The sequence below is a fragment of the Monodon monoceros genome, unplaced genomic scaffold (assembly GCF_005190385.1).
Source record: "Monodon monoceros isolate NGI ecotype Baffin Bay Population unplaced genomic scaffold, NGI_Narwhal_1 Super_Scaffold_8, whole genome shotgun sequence".
NCBI classification, from domain to species: Eukaryota; Metazoa; Chordata; class Mammalia; order Artiodactyla; family Monodontidae; genus Monodon; species Monodon monoceros.
In genome coordinates, this window is record NW_021703785.1 from 16,927,623 (window position 1) to 16,946,012 (window position 18,390).

At 34.5% G+C, this 18,390-nt stretch overlaps 1 protein-coding gene across 1 annotated transcript in view; it reads right to left on the reverse strand.

Annotated features, from left to right (window-relative positions):
- Nucleotides 1-18,390, reverse strand: part of GPC5 (glypican 5) — a 1,347,921-nt gene that overhangs the window by 234,729 nt on the left and 1,094,802 nt on the right. The gene's annotated exons all lie outside the window — the stretch shown is intronic.

An 18,390-nucleotide genomic window follows, 5' to 3' on the forward strand; every position in this document is an offset into this window, starting at 1 on the left:
ATTTTTTAAAAGACAAAGTGAGTGATTTAGTTTTGAGAAAATTAATGATCATTATTTTGCAATTATTTTTTGCATTTCCTATTATAAAGGGACAGTTGTGATTTAACAAAATATTTTTAACGTTACTGAATTTATTCTTAGATACTGAATATGTGAGCCAATATGGACAGAAACTTAAATTTAATAAATTCTTAATTTGTTTTACTTCAGTATTTTAGTACTATTAATAACATAAATGATGACACTGAGATAAAAATTAAGTTAATATTTTTATGATGACACACACATTACCTAACAACATTCATCTTTATTTTATCTGTCTCTAGTTATGACATGCATGTGGTCAATATTATTGAGGACATGAATATTAAGCTACACTTAGTCATATTGCTTTCCCTTTTATACTATTTTTTAACATTTTCAGACAATTTAAAGTTATTCAGTTTGTCAACAGCATCTCTATTAATACATAAGTTGAAACCCACAAACACTTCTTATGACAATCTTTAGAAAAAATGAGTAAAGGAGAATTAAAATGATCCATTTTTAATCACTGGTATATCTAGTTCCCCATGCTATCCTTGTTCCCCATTATTAGTACTAGAAAGAGTTAGCTGTTAACGCTTAAATCTTCTATGGTTTATCAGGTCAAAAGGAGTGACTAATGTTAAGCATTGGTGGCAGGGGTGGAGGTCAAAATAACCCAGAAATTTACCATCTTTGTTTCTATTTTCCCTTGCAACAATCTATCTTTAGTTTGTCAGTGATCAGATTATCCATGACGACCTCTTGTGAGGAAAACAATACTACTTTAGTTTGGCCTGAAGGGAGCATGTTAATAAAAACTTAGTCATGGTCATTTGTGCAAAAAACTGTATAATTAAGATATCCATGGAAATTTGCCTTAATTTTTAGAAGTTATTTAGTAAGAATCAGAAAGGACAAAAAAAAAAAAAAGTGCAGAGAGCCTAGCTTTTGTTCTTAATTCCATTGGTGAACCATTTGCTTGACCAGTTTTCATTAATTTCACCATGGCAATCACCATGGGAGGAGTACTGAAGGGCTGCACATAGCTGAGGCATTAGATGTTATTTGCTTTTAAGCTACTTCGAAAAAAGAGAGGGGGTGCCATTTTAATTTAAATGCCTGTAAAGTATGCAATTCCTATAGTTTGAGCCTAAATTTTGTAAATCCTAGAAAAGGGTGACAATTATAATCCTTGTTGTGTTACTGCCCGTCATTGCAATTTTTACAAGTTCCCTGAAAGTATATATAGTACAATTTTTGGATGATCACAGTTATCTCTTCAATAATGAAGATGTATGGCTAATGCCTGGAAAGGTAGAAAAAAATCAGAAACATTTATCAAATGAATCTTTTGTGAGAATCTCACATGGTGGGAAATAGGGATAGAAGGTAAGAGACCTGACTAGGATATTTAGTAACAACTGAAGCCTGGTAGACCAGAAATCTAAGGTAAGGCTTGAGTTAGGATGAATAAAATAAGGCTTAGAATGTGAAGAATAGCTAAAGGAATTGAAAGCTGGATTGTCAATTGCTACTTAAAATGATGCCACTGGCTTCTATGTGGAGAATGAAGTCCCAGAGGCAATACTTGATGTGGGGAGACAAAGTGGAAGAAATTGCAGCTGACCAGCGGTGAGATGATATAGCCTTTGAGGAGAGAGATAAGAGGGGCAATAAGGAGTAGTAAACGTGTTTGTGATGTGCCTTGAAGGTAAAGTCGATTTAATTCAGTGTACTCAGGGATGGGATATAGAGGGAAGAGTAGAATCAATGATTACTCTTGCTACTGGGTTGAACAACTAGAAGAATGATGGTGTCAGAGTGGATTATCATTCGGTGGGGAAGCCTGAGACTAAAACAGATTTTGGTGGAGGTGGAATCAATAGTTATGGTGTGGTTATCTTAAATTGGATAAGGGGAGAGGTCAGGTCTGTATTTCAATCTATTTTCTAATTTCTTTTTATTTTCTTCTTGTGATTACATATGTGCCTTCTTCCTTCTCTGCTCCCCAACTCCCACTCCCTTCCCCACTGTTAGGTTACAGTCCAGCTTAACTATTGTAAGTTTGTTGCTGATTTTAAAAATTAGCTCCTGGATTTATTCATCGGCACTTTTTCCCTTTTTCTAATTTACTAATCTATACATCTTCTCACTAGTTGATTTTGTCTTTTCAACATTTTTGAAATTAAATGTTTAATTCATTTTTTATTTTACTTTCTTTTTTAAGCAACAGGAACACTTAAAGCTATTTTGTATTTGTTCTCAGAGCACCATTTTTCTGTAATCCATAAATCTTAATATGAAATATTTTCACTACCATAGTTTAAAATATCTGCAAATTCAGTTTTCTTTTTTAACTTGGCTTAGAGGTGTTTAATAGAGGATTTTATCAGTGCTTTATAATTTCATTATTCAAGTCTTACAGCATCATGTGTGTTCTTTTTCCAGTTTTGAACTTACTGTCTGATTTCGATATTACATAATACTTGAAATAAGGGTATTCTGCTTTTTACGTAATTAAATATATAAACACATATGTTTATATATTATATTCATTATTTTATTTATATTTTCCTGATCTTTATTTATATTTGGCCTATGTTTTTTCCATGGTCTTAGAAAGGGAAATTAAAGTATCAATATGGTTTCCTATCTTTTTCTCTCTCATTTCTCTCATTCACAGTTAATGCTTTAAGTATTTTTAAGCTATGCTATTTGGTACATAAACACTCATAAGAGATAGGCTTACATCGTAAAATATTTTTATGTCATGTTCTTATTACAATGCCCATCTTTATAGTTGAAAATTTGAGTAACAAAATATTCTAAGTCTTTGCATAAATATATTCAATATTATCAACAGTATGACAGATCTAGATGTGGTAGTTTAAAAATGCACTTACTAAAATATATTATAATAGAGTCAAATTTATATAATAAATTCCTTGCTAATTTTACTCAATATTTAAATATTCAAAGTATAAGGTGTTCATAAATCACTGCACACAGTCTATTTTATGTTTACCAGTGATGTCCCACAGAGTATATGTAGACTTCTCCTTGTATCATTTCCTGTATCCTGAGTATGTGACAGTCTTGTTAAGTAAGCATATTTGATTTAAAGATGTAAATTCTGATTGATGTACATTATCAGAAGACTAAAAACATTGAATACTCACTTCCTCTATTTTCCTGTATTGAGAATTTACTGAAGAGAGCACACACATTAATTTTTACATTAAAGTACCCTGTAGGTATCAACATATTTTTCTTCAGAAAACTTAATTTTTTCCCATTATTCCTTTAGGTTCCCCTGGGGAAAAAGTGAATCTTTATTTATATCAGCTTTTCCATTTGCCTTACATGATTTTCGGGTGTATATATGGTTGGTGGGGGAGGTTTTCTTGGTCAAAAGAGTTTGGGAAACATTGCAGCCCTCCCACCCTTTATACACCTTCTCAGAGATGTAAAATGAACATTAGCTGGCATACTTCAGGCTCTAAAAGATCTATTTTGCTGTCTTTGTAAAATTTAACACAAATTATTTTTTAAAAATATTTTTTAGCATCACAGAGAACATACATTGGTAAGGCTACTCTGGACATATTTTTTTAAAAGCGTGTTCAGGATGCGTATATAGCTTTTTAAAGCCTATAAAGGATCAATCTTGACTGTGAAGTCAAATAAATAGCCTGAGGTCAGGCTCCTTCTGTAATCGCTGTTGTGGGTCCCCCCCCCCCCCCCCCCCCCCCCCCCCGCGAGTGCTTCTGCTACATTGCACGTTCTGTAGAAATGTGGGCACACTGATGGTTCTACATCTCCTACTTTATACACAGCTGGAAATGCAAACATCTCTTTTTGTGGCTTAAGTGATCGATACATTTGATTTTATGCCTATTATCTTTTTATCACCGTTTGACTTAGAATATTCCCATCATTTCTGAAATTGTCTATATCACTAAGTCTTAATTGTCAACATAAAACAACTCTTGCAGGAAAATGAGCAGTGAACTTGAAATCAGAAGACAGAAATTGAGCCTCCAGCTCTGCCACTGCTCAGCCAGGTGATGCTTGGAAAGTCACAAATTACCTGACACTGCTTCCTTAAATACAAAATGGAGATAATCCTATGTATAAAATGATTTTTACAGATTTCATTATATGACCCTTTTAACGAGGAAAGCATTATCACTATGTCATTTTAGTTTCATATTAAATGAATGACTTGAATGACTCCTGTTAGACGTGTATATTAATAAAAGAACTCAGTTGCTCACATTAACATTTTGCCTTTCCACAGAGTTAAATCTATTTTGCAAAAGATACTTCTAAAAGAAATCTAGATCTGGAATCAGAACCTTCTTTTGTGTAGGGTAAGATTAGGATCATAGACTAAAGATATAAGAACTTGAAAAGGCATAGGAAATGAGCTTGTCTCCCAGAATCCCTCCTTCACTCCTTTTGTTATTGAGGAAATGGAAGGCTGGAGAGGCTAAATGACTTGCCTGAGGTCACAAAACGAGTGAAAGACCTGGGAATTGAGTCTAGTACCTGCAACTTGCAACCCTACCATGCTTTCTTGTAACCAACCATCTTAAGTATTCACAGGCGTGTAAGAGGATGGTTGCTCTGCCCCAAATAATCTCATCATTCTGCTTAGTGGCCTGAAATTACAATATTAGAAAACATGAAGCCTTTGTAAGTCTTCAAATATTCCTTCAAAAAATTCAAATATCTTTGGAGAATAATTTAGTGACTACTCATTTATATCGAATTGTTTTTTTTTTTTAATCGGTATTAGTCAGCCAAGGAAGCCAAGACAGCAAGAAAATGGGACAATACATTACATTTCCTGAGTGAGAGCTAGTAAGATTAAAAGAGTTATTCTTGTGCTGAAAATCTGTGGGTGGAATGAGCCTCCTTAGAACCGGGGCGGGGGGTGGGGGTGGGATGGGGGTGGGGGGGTGGGGGGCGGGAGTTAGGCTCCGCTGGGTGCAGCCCTTTTTTTCTTTCCATTTCTTATAGGCAAGACTCCAGTGTCCACGACCTCCCCTGAGTTCCAAAGGGCTGATTCAAACAGTTGTTAGTCAAGGGAGAAACAGCCAAGAAACTACCTGAGGCAAGATTGAAGGGACCGGAGAAGCTCATGGAGATTAGGAGACCACCTGAGACGCTGCACACACCCTAATCTTGTCAGCAACCCCACCCTTTAAGTATGGTCATAAAACTCCTCATCAAGTCCTCCTGGGTTGGGGCACATAGTTTTTTGAGGCAGGAGCCTGCTGGGCCCCCTTTGCCTGGCAAAGCAATAAAGCTATCCTTTTCTACTTCACCCAAAACTCTGTCTCTGAGATTCGACCCAGCCATACGTGCAGGGAAGCCGCGCTTTAGGCGTCAGAACTCGTCATAAACTATGCCTTCTTTGGCTTCATTTCTTTGCATGTTCCCCTTCTATCATATGTGCTGGGTATACTGAATACTCATTTGGAGATTCCCAAACACCGTATATCTGTTTACATCTCTGTGACTTTCTCACAATCTGCGAAAACAACCCTTATCTGATTAATTTTCCTGATCATGCCAATCCCTCATACTTTAAGAACTCTAATTCAGGTTCCTTCCCTCTATAAAGCCATTAAAAATATATTTACTTTGTTATTTATTTATTTATTTTGGCTGTGAAGTATGCAGACCTTATGAAGTATGCAGACTCTTAGTTGTGGCATGCGGACTTCTTAGTTGCAGCATGCACGTGGGATCTAGTTCCCTGACCAGGGATTGAACCCCAGCCCTCTGCATTGGGAACATGAGGTCTTACCCACTGGACCACCAGGGAAGTCCCTATAAAACTATTCTTTATCAGACTTTGAACCACTAGATAAAATTAGGTTTCCTTTCCTTGGCAATACCCTTTGGTACTTAACTGCACTGCATCTCAGTTTCCTCATTTGTAAAATGAGGAAAGTGATAGCATCTACTGGGTTATAAAGATTAATACATGTAAAGTGTTTAGAGGAGTTCCTGACAACTAAACATTATTTGCTATTTTTATTATTTTTATTATAGCACACACTAACATGTGTCCATTTTTCCAACTGGATCATGAATTACTTTAGGGCAAAGAATATTAAAAACAGTGTATCCCAGTAACTTTTAATATATATATCTTGTGCCTGACATAAGAGCATTCAAGAATCCTATTCTTTCTCTGATTAGATGGGTAAATTTTGTTGGGGGAATGAATATACTTTCTACCTAAGAGGTCTCTATAGTGCAATGCTGGGTACCATAGACCAACATGAAGGTCCTGAAACTCCATAAGAGGAGGTATAGATCTATCTTTGATGCAAGAGTTGCCATGCATTAACAGTACATGCACAGGGAAACATGATGGTATCAGGTACAAGTTGACACAACTTTTTAATTTTTCTCAGAAACAACCCTCTCTGTCAAATATGTTTTACTGGCCTCATTAAATAACTTATCCTCTTACTTGGATCAACCTTATGAAGAATAGAAAAATTTTATGATGTAAGATTTGTATCATTTTTGGACACCAAGGGGGGAAAGTGGTGGGGAGTTGTGGTGGTGGTGTGATGAATTGGGAGATTGGGATTGACATATATACACTAATATGTATAAAATAGATAACTAATAAGAACCTGCTGTATAAAATATAAATAAATTTCAAAAATTAAAAAAAAAATTTGTATCATTCTCCATATGTATTCAAGTCTCCAGAAGGTTAATAGTAAATTATTCTAGTGATAATGACTGAAACTCAATATTTATGGAAAATTTACACAAATGTAGATAATAGCACAATTCTTGATGTGCTTTGTTCTGAAATGGCAGTTTTCAATAAATATTGAAATTAGGTGATAATAGCTCACATTATGTATTATTTATCAGCATTCAGATTGCCATGAATAGGGATGCCCTTTTACACATTAACCTCCCTTCAAAGAGCTTAGAGAAAAGAGCTAATTTGAAATGCAGTATTATCTTCATACCTTTTTCATTCTTCATTATTTATTGTAGAAACGTATGTGTGTCCTTGGGGTAGTAAGGGAGTTTCACTTTTTCCCAGTAATGTCTAAAATAGCTCTGAGTTAAATTATTCTCCATGGTATCCAATGCAAATAAGCTGACAATGCAATTTTCATGGCTGATTCTTTGAAACTTTTGAAAACTTAAGCTCTAAAGTATTTGGGATCTCAGAGAAGTAGAAATAGTAGGAACATCATGTTTTATATACTGGCATAAAATAGACACCGAAAAACACAAATTCCCTGCCTCTGGAATTCGTTGCTTGATTGTACTGCCTGAGAGAAAGATGCATGTTTCTCTTAGGCAGTATAGATGTATATTAGAGAGGACACTGAATGCCTTCAGTATTTTAATAATAATTAGAATTTCTCCTTCAAATTTATTGAGAAGTTTTTTGGAATAACTCCTATAACTAGAATTTTTAAATGTTCTAAAAATTTTTTAATTTTTTTAAGTTATTTAAAAATAACAGGGTTATAAAAAGTTATTTGCAAAGGGAAAGAACATTGGCCTGGTAAGTATAACAGTAAGAATCTTGAACACAAATGACCAATTCCATGTTACAGACATTTAAGATACTATAGAATTTTGAAGGTGGATTTTTGTCAAAGGAAAATATTTTGAATGGATTACTTTAATGGAACTTAAGTATGAAGTATCCTTGTTCTGGACATCTGTTTCCTGAAATATTGGTGGTAAAGATGTTGGTTGTAAACTCTAGTCTCAACAACTGTTTCTAGACAAAGTGAAAAGAGAACAAGGATGGAAGACATCTGATGGTCCCTGTTTTTAACTGTATTTTTAATGCACTTGTTTTATCGGACTTTAATCCTGTCTGCCATTTACACTAGTTCTTTCTTCAGAAGCAAAACCTGATTTTGTTATGGCCATGATATAATCTTAGACTTCCAGATACCCCTTAGAAAGGTTTGGACTGCCCAGGGACTTCTGTGATTTTGGTGTAGTCTGTAGGACCCACTGAATGATTTCTCAGAGAAAAGGAATCTACTCAGATTAAGAGGAAATGTATTGCTGTGAAATCCTTTTTTCTCTTCTGAAGGTCAGAATGTTGTTTGTAGACTTGCAAGAGCAATACATGTCTAAGCTACCTCAGTGCGCCTCAGTGAAAGCGACACTTTTCTTTAGTGAGACAAATAATCGAGGTACTGTTTTATTACCTCGGAATTGTCATGAAGACAGTTTTAAAGCAAGAGAGGAGTACATTTTTTGACGCTCTCCCTAATTGAAAATGGAAAACATTTATAGACTATAATCAAGATTCCAATGGGCAAACTATGAATTATATGATAAACTGCCTTGTGAATTATTCAGAAACAATTAATGAGCTGTCTGGATTAACTGTACTAGGGTGAAATCGAATGCTCCTATTTATTTTCTTTCACAAAGTAGTTGTTCTTTAAAGAATCAAATATCTATATCAGTGATGAAACCTGAGTGTGTTTATTTTACCTGGCAGCAATTCTAGTTCAGTTCAAAGTTCAATAGCCACCTTGCTTTTTTCTTTTTTTCCTTTAAACAGAAAATTCAACTTTGTCCAAGGAAATGTTAAGGTTGTTTTTACATTGGAGTTCAATTTTAATACCACTCAAGTCTTGATTTAGTTTAACTAGTGTGAATCTTATGTTTTCTTTACTTAAAGGCCTTAAAAAATCCATTTTAAGATTAGGTGCTTGTGCCTCATAAGGTTTTTATGCATGAAGGCTGGTCAACACAGCGAGAGCATAAATCTCATTACTGGGAGTGGTTCAGGTCCATTGCATTAACTGGTCTCATCACAAAGCACTCTGATTTTGCTTATACACTGAATAGTAAGTGGAAGTTAGATAAAGTTTTATCTAGTGAAGCAAAAGATCTGGCCATTTCTAGTGGTTTTCTTTTACCTTTCTTTTGAGTCTTAGGACAAACCTGTTAGATACCTATCATTTTCCCCTTCAGAAAGCTGAAAGAAAAGAGGTAATGGTTTGTCCAAGGTAGTCAATGTCAGAATCTATATCTGCTTTAACCACCCCTCTCATTCCCCCTTCATCTTTCCTCTCATTCTTCCCTCTTCTTTTTTGTCTCTTACCATTAAATATGGAAGTGTGTTTTCATAGAGGAAAAAAGACATTCACTTACATACAACAGTGAGATTATGAAAATCTGGAAATTTAACGTTGTTACAATACTTTTACCTACAGACTTCATTAAAATTTCACCTATCATCTTAATAATGCCCTTTGTAACACTTAAAAAAAATGGCCAGAGTCAAGCACTGCATTCAGTTTCCAAGTTTTTATGTCTCCTTACTATTGAACAGTTCTTCAGACTTTCATTGTCTTTTGTGACATTGACATTTTTGAAAACAACAGGCCAGTTATTTTCTAGAATGTCCCTCAGTTTGGGGTGGTCTGATGTTTACTCACACTTAGATTCAGGTTATTTATTTTTGGCAGGAATACTATACAAGTGTTGATGTGTTCTTTTCAACACATCCCTTCAGAAGGCACATGATGTCAATTTGCCCTATTATTTGTGATATTAACTTTGATCACTTGGTTAAAATGGTATCTTCCAAATTTCTCTACTATAAGTTACTATTTTTCCTTTTATAATTGTCCATCTTATTGATACATTTATTAAGTACCAAGTATGTGCTAAGCCTTTTGCTTATTTCCAGGGTTTTGAAGATGGGGCACTATCTTTTGCACTCAAGTTGCTCAAAGAGTATTGGAAAATCAATATTCAAATACAAATAATAAACTAGCATGTCATATGATAATCAACAAAGAATAATGCACAGAATCTCCTGCAAAGAAAAGGAAATAGTTAACACTTTTGTGGGGAGAGAAGTCAAGGAAAACAATATAGAAGCCACTTGGACACATCAAAAGAGCAGTAATAGCTTTTCAAGGAGGAGAGGGAGAATTCAGGACAAAGGGATTGCAGATGCAAAGTCACAGTGGCATGAGATAGGTTATATATAAAGACTAGAATGATTGATGCCTATGCAGTATGGTTAGAACATAGAAAAAAATGGACAGAAATAGGCTAGACAGTGTGAACGTAGCTAAGTCATGAAGATAACGATGATCATGTGTAACAAATGAGCGTTAAGATCACAACTCCGTACAATAACATCTCACAGACAGGGTCACACGATAGAATTTGGGGCTGCAATTCATCATACACACAGGCACAAACATATATACATAAGTTTGGGTGAGTGTTTTTCTACTTTAAGTTGAATTAGAATGTCATTAGTTTGAGCATCCATTCTTCATGTTTGACAATTCCTCCCACTCCCTATTACATTTAGGTTCAATAACACACTTATTAGAAGAAGGGGAACCATTTAAGATTTAAGATTTTACTTAAGATTTCTAGGCAAAACCAATGGAGTAAAGGAAGAAGCAGCAAATTCCAATCTCAGCCGAGCAAGTACTTTTAGAGAACTAATCTGTATGGGTTCTAAGCTTTCAAGTTGTACAATGAGGAAGTAAGACAACATGATCCAGGTTTCTTTAAAATTCTATAAAGCAGGAGGAACTCTACTAATTTAACTATATAAAAGTAAAACTAATATAGAGCATAATTATGTTATTTAATTATTTGTTTAGTTAATCTGTGCAACAGTGTTGAAGTTTATATTTTCCTGTTATGCAGAATAACATTCAAAACCTTACTAATGCAAGGATTTTTCAATATCTACAAATCAATCAATGTGATATGCCACATTAACAAATTGAAGAATAAAAAATGTATGATCATTTCAATTGATGCAGAAAAAGCTTCTGATAAAATTCAATATCCATTTATGATAAAAATTTTCCAGAAAGTGGACATAGAGGTAACATACTTCAACATAATAAAGGCCATATATGACAACCCTACAGCTAACATACTCAATAGCAAAAAGCTGAAAGCATTCCCTCTAAGACCAAGAACAAGACAAGGATGTTCATTATCGCCACTTTTATTCAACATAGTTTTGGAAGTCCTAGCCATAGCAATCAGAGAAGAAAAATAAATAAAAGGAATCCAAATTGGAAAGGAAGAAGTAAAACTGTCACTGTTTGCAGATAACATGATACTTATACATAGAAAATCCTAAAGGCTCTATTAGAAAACTACTAGAATTCATCGGTGACTTTGGTAAAGTTGGAGGATACAAAATTATTTTACTAAAATCTATTGCATTTCTATATACTAACAACAAACTATAAGAAAGAGAAATTAAGGAAACAGTGCCATTTACCATAGAATAAAAAAGAATAAAATACCTGGGAATAAACTTACCTAAGGAGGCAAAAGACCTATACTCAGAAAACTATAAGACACTGATGACAGAAATTGAATAGGATACAAATAGATGGAACAATATACCATTTTCTTGGATTGGAAGAATTAATATTGTTAAAATGATCATACTACCCAAGGCAATCTACAGATTCAATGTAATCCCTATCAAAATATCAATGACATTTTTCACAGAACTAGAAAAAAATTTTTTTAATTTGTATGGGAACACAAAAGACCCTGAATGGCCAAAGCAGTCTTGAGAAAGAACAGAGGTGGAGGAATCATACACCCTGACTTCAGGCTATATTACAAAGCTACAGTAACCAACATAGTATGGTACTGGCACAAAAACAGGCACATAGATCAATGGAACAGAATAGAGAGGCCAGAAATAAACCCACACACTTATGGCCAATTAATCTATGACAAAGGAGGCACGACTATACAATGGAGAAAAGACAGCCTCTTCAATAAGTAGTTATGGGAAAACTGGACAGCTACTTGTAAAAGAATGAAATTAGAACATTCTATAACACCACATACAAAAATAAACTCAAAATGGATTAAAGGCCTAAATGTAAGACCATAAAACTCCTAGAGGAAAACATAGGCAGAACACTCTTTGACATAAGTCACAGCAATATATTTTTTGATCCATCTCCTAAAGCAAAGGGAACAAAAGCAAAAATAAACAAATGGGACCTAATTAAACATAAAAGCTTTTGCACAGCAAAGGACACCATCGACAAAACAGACAACCTACTTAATGGGAGACAATATTTGCAAATGATTTGACTGATAAGGGGTCCATATCAAATATATATAAACAGTTCATAAACTCAACACCAAAAAAACAAAAAAACTGATTAAAAAATGGGCAGACGAACTGAATAGACATTTTCCCAAAGAGGAAATACAGATGATCAACAGGCACATGAAAAGATGCTCAACATCGCTAATCATCAGGGAAATGCAAATCAAAACCATAAGAAAATATCACCTCACACCTGTCAGAATGTCTATCATCCAAAAGAACACAAATAACAAATGTTGGTGAGGACATGGAGAAAAGGGAACCCTTGTACAGCATTGGTGGGAATGTAAATTAATGCAGCCACTGTGGAAAACATTATGGAGGTTTCTCAAAAAACTAAAAATAGAACTACCATATGATCCAGGAATTCCACTCCTGGTTATATATTCAGAAAAAACCAAAAACACTAATTCAAAAAGGTACATGCGCCCTGATGTTCATAGCAGCATTATTTACAATTGCCAAGGTATGGAAGCAAACTAAGTGACCATTGCCAGATGAATGGATAATGAAGATACACACACACACACACACACACACACACACACACACAATGGAATACTATTGAGCCATAAAAAAGAATGAAATTTGCCATTTGCAGCAACATGGATGGACTTGGAGGGCATTATGCTAAGTGAAATAAGTCAGACAGAGAAAGACAAATACTGTATAATATTGCTTATACTCTGACTGTATAATATTGCTTATACTCTGAATCTAAAAAATACAATAAAGTAGTGAATAAAACAAACAAGAAGCAGACTCACAGATATAGAGAACAAACTAGCAGTTACCAGTGGGGAGAAAGAAGGTGGGGGCAATATAGGGGCAGGGGGAAAAAAGGGGTTATTATGGGATTATATGAAATCATGTGTTGAAACTTCTGAAAATTGTAAAGTACTATGGAAGTTAAAGAATCTTTCATCCAATAAAAAAAGCACAAAAAAACCCTTATATTTTTTAAACTTTCAGAAATAGACCATCCATAAATAATGCAGGGGGGATAGTTTTCAATTACTTTTTAACCAAATATAAATAGGATTTGTTTACACTCTAGAGTGAGGCTTACCATGACACCTCATCAGGTTATACAGGTCTCCCCTGCTTTTCGAAAGTTCACTTTATACCACTTATGGCATAACTGCATATGAAAGACCTACATTAGTACCTGTTTTTGCTGAGAGAAATCTGTAGAGGATTTCTGCTTTTATGAATAAAGGCCTGAAGTGAAAATAGCATTCAGCATTTGTTTTGCAGCGAGCCCTTAGAGAAATGGCCTGCGCTTGAGCAGGGAGGGTATCACCACCAAGCTCCTTCCCTGGGAACTACATTTAGCCTCCCAGCATCCAGCTGCCACAGCTTTGTACAGTGTCTGTGAGCATCTGTGCTTTGTCTCGATTTATTTTGTGCATCTGTTAGCAAGATGTGTCCCAAGGTAACTTCTTCTTTGCTTTACATCATTTGAGCTACAAAGGGTTTCACAGGAACACTCTACTTCCCAAGAGTGGGTGAAACCTGTATTCTGATTATTACATCTATCAATATACACCTATATATCTATATCAATTTTCAGAATTCTTTGTTCTGTGGCCATAGAGATAGTCATAACTACAACTCGGTAGCAGGAGAAAAAAATCCAGCAATATCCAATCAATCTATTCACTTACTACTGGCACCCGTTGTGAGACGACCTTCCCCAATCCACACTGCCAGCCTATGTGAAGCTATGGTGCAGGAGATGCTAATGTGACAAGCTCCCTCTTAAAAATTAATTATTAAGAAAAATGTTCCAAAGTAAAAATAATGCAGAAGATACTAGATTAAAGCACATCTTTTCAACATCATACAGGAGTACTGTCTAACAACCCACCCAAGTATTATTTAACTCTCTAAGAGAATATATCTGTGTTTGACTTTGCTATTTACTATTTGTTTAGAGCCCAGACACTGTGAAATTACACATTAGCCTGTAGGTTTCTGTCTAGTTGAAAAATAAATCTGTAAGCTATTGGCCAGTTGCATATCAACCTTTTTAATAGTCTCTATTTTTAATATGTCAATAAATACCCTGTTCTTCAAATGACCTTATAACCAGCTTTGATATCTTACTGGTTTCCCATTAACAAGTTAAATAAATTTTTGATAGACATTTATTTTATATTTTCATGACAATCATGCATTTAACTTTTGACACTTTTAACACTGACACGAAAATTCATTGGGCATTTACTATGTGCACTGTTCTAAGAACTTTAGAAATACTATCTACTTTAAAATTCACAAGTCCATAAGGAAAATATTATTAACACCACTTACTCAGATAAGGAGCCTGAGTATGTGAAAGGAAAATTAAGTATTCCAATATCAATAACAATACATTTATTTCACTATTTATGCATATTTATTGAGCACTTATTATGTGCCATTTACACCTCTAGGCACTTGGAACAAAACTGGCCAAAACAGGTACTATTTCTTATTCTCATAGAGCTTACTTTCTAGTCCATATAGGAGAGAATGGGGGAAAGACAGACAACAAATAACATAGAAAATAAACAAATCTAATACTTTATGGAAATTGGATTAGAATTTAGTTGTCTGCTTTCACACACCATAATCTTAATTACTTCACCTTAAAATCAAAAGTGTTATAAATGAAAGGAAATTCATGTGGAAAATCTAGGTGACTATAGTTATTGATTCTCTCATGTCCATGAGTCAGCTCACCTTGAACTACAAAAATGAGACTTTATGAGGGAAAGTTATCTGATTACTTGTTCCTCAAATCTGAAAATGCCTCTAATGTTCTCAAATCAGGTTAAATATACACATGCAATCTTGAAAAGGACTGTACACAACTGCAGAGACAGTACGAGCCTCTATCTAGTAGATCAGGATTAAGGATCTTCTTTTGCCTTCCTATCAATGTCTTCTATCGGAAGGGGAAGAATAAAAAATGTCTGCTCTTACTTTTATATCTGATATACCTAATTTTCTTTTCTGTCCCCTTCCATTCCCTTAAAGGGACCAGAATATAGGCAGCATCTTCTTAAATGACAATTATTATGTCTCTACTATGAGCTACTATATTTGGTCCACTATGAACAGAATTGTAGGTACCACTAGTAGATAAGGAATTTGACTACGTTGCTCTACACAATCATTAAAAGTAATTGTATTGGTCTTCAGGAAGAGTAAGGTAAGATGGGACAGAGAGTTTTATATTTCTTTTCATAGGATATCATTTGCAAAAGACAAAAAAAAAATATCCCCGAATTATTTTGTTTTTCTGATTTTATTATTTTATGGTCCCACTCAAACTATTATCATCCAGATAATTTTCCACATAACCAGGTAAATTCACTAAAACCTCTAGAAATTTCAGAACATCCTGTTCACCTATAAAATATAAATACTGTCAACCACTGAAATTATTAAAAAGATAATTTTCCTTAAGATTTGATGGAAATTCCAAAGAAAGTATAGCAATTTTTTTAAGGGAAGTCAGTTTCACATGAACTGAAGTCATTACTTTGAGGCGACATATGTGAGTTAATAGTTGATGAAATATTTATAAAATGACATATGCATTTTGCCATACTATTGAACTTAAGATTTCTTCATGGCCAAGATGACAGTCATTCTGTTCCAGAGGAAAGCAAAAACAAAATAAAACAAAATATTAAAAAAGAGAAAAAAAGCACGATAAAACTCAAAGGCAAAGTCATCTTCCTATTATAGCAACAAACAGCAAAATAGTGTTAAATATCTAGGACTTGCATTCCAGCTTCTCATAGTTAATACAAACTTTCTTCCTCTCTGAACACTATGGAAAGGAAACAGTAGACAAGAGCCATTTGCAGGAGAAAGCACCAAACTCAATATCAATCTATAAACAATCTACACATCTATAAAAGTGAAAGGAAGGAGTATGGTTTTATTCAAATTTGATCAAAATCAGACTAAATTACCAAAAAGCTGAATTCCTTTTTAAAGTAAGTTTGTAGAAAATAAAATTTTAAAAATTTCAACATATTTGAATTCAAAATGTTTTCCCTCATTACCTTACATTTAGCCTAACATATAGCACTAATATCAGATAGCACTATCCAATTTTCTAGCTCTTTAATCAGTGATATAAAAGAATTAATGTTATATACCTTTTTTTTTTTTAAGTCTTCTCATGCTATCATTAAAAAAAAGCCAGGCAAACTTCTCCCCCACCCCCTTGTGTCCTAACAGTATATTTTCTAAAACTAGTGAATACGGCTGCTCATTTATTTTTCAGATCTGTCTGATGCAGAAATGTTTCAAAGGAATAAAGTACATACAGAATTCTAATTTAACTGTTTGCAAAATACTACTCTTTGCCAAAACTGATTGAACTTCAAAGCCTCCCTAAAACATCATACATAATTTATTTTAGGGAAGAAAACAATAAAATCCAGGACCAGAGCTAGAACAACAGTATTTTAAATAAGCCATAGTGACAAGCAAAGAATTTGCTTGGAGATGAACATACTTTTTATCAGCCAAACCATTTTAAAAAAAAGTATAAATCTCATAATACTGTAGGATTAATGATGATAAGAACACTTCTAGTAGAGCATAGGAAAGTGCTAAAAAGAGCAAATAATTCAGCATATTTGACTTCCTTTTTTTATAAACTCTGAGTTTAATTTTTCCTTAATCATATATTCCAGTCACAAATTTTTAATTGGTTTTTGACCTACATACCATCATGGGTTGATTAACAATTCTCTAATCAAGTTTGCATAGAATTCATGTGTGTTCAATAATTCAGCCACCCGTCTGGGAAATGTAATGGGACCCAGGGTTCTGGTGGGCATTCAGTGACTGCTGAAAGAACCAGAACATTTTATGCCCAAATTGCACTCAAATTCCTTAATGAAGAATCAGCAAGATTCCACAAATGCACTTACTGCTACACACTCTAGGTGAATGTTGATGAGAAAAACTAATCTTTATTGTCTATTCCATGCCAGGCAGTGCTGGGTTCCAGGAGAGACAAAAGTGGGGCAAAGGTAGCCACTGTTCCTTTACTTGACAGAAGCCTTCCCTAAGTAATCCTATAAACACATGACATATCACAACTGTGATCATCCTGGGTCCCGACTGGGTGTGAGTGATGGGGGTGGGAGGCTTGAGCTAAGATGGGAGGGTGAGGAAGAGTTAATTATGGGAAGGCTCCACATAGGCCTTTCTAAAGAGGTTCTGAGGGTTTTGGTTTGGTTTGATTTTGCCTTGTATTTGTTTCAAAGAAATTTACTAAATCTAGATTATACAATTAAGAAATGAAAAACCCCATAGAAAACGTCTGAATTTTTTTTTTTTTGGTACAGCTGTGGTATCAAAAATAGAAGCCCATATGTTTGTTCTCTACCTCTGTGTCTCTATTTCTGCCTTGCAGACTGGTTCATCTGTACCATTTTTCTAGATTCCACATATATGCATTAATATACGATATTTGTTTTTCTCTTTCTGACTTACTTCACTCTGTATGACAGTCTCTAGATCCATCCATGTCTCTACAAATGACCCAGTTTCGTTCCTTTTTATGGCTTAGTAATATTCCATTGTATATATGTACCACATCTTCTTTACCCATTCATCTGTCAATAGACACCTAGGCTGTTTCCATGACCTGGCTGTGGTAAATAGTGTTGCAATGAACATTGGGGTGTATGACTTTGTGAATTATGTTTTTCTCAGGGTATATACCCAGTAGTGGGATTGCTGGGTCACATGGTAATTCTATTTTTAGCTTTTTAAGGAACCTTCGTACTGTTCTCCATAGTGGCTGTATCAGTTTACATTCCCACCAAGAGTGCAAGAGGGTTCCCTTTTCTCCACACCCTCTCCAGCATTTGTTGTTTGTAGATTTTCTGATGATGCCCATTCTAACTGGTGGGAGCTGATACCTCATTGTAGTTTTGATTTGCATTTCTCTAACAATTAGTGATGTTCAGCAGCTTTTCATGTGCCTCTTGGCCATCTGTATGTCTTCTTTGGAGAAATGTCTATTTAGGTCTTCTGCCCATTTTTGGATTGGGTTGTTTATTTTTTTTAATATTGAGCTGCATGGCATGAGCTGTTTATATATTTTGGAGATTAATCCTTTGTTGATTCATTTGCAAATATTTCCTCCCATTCTGAAGGTTGTCTTTTTGTGTTGTTTA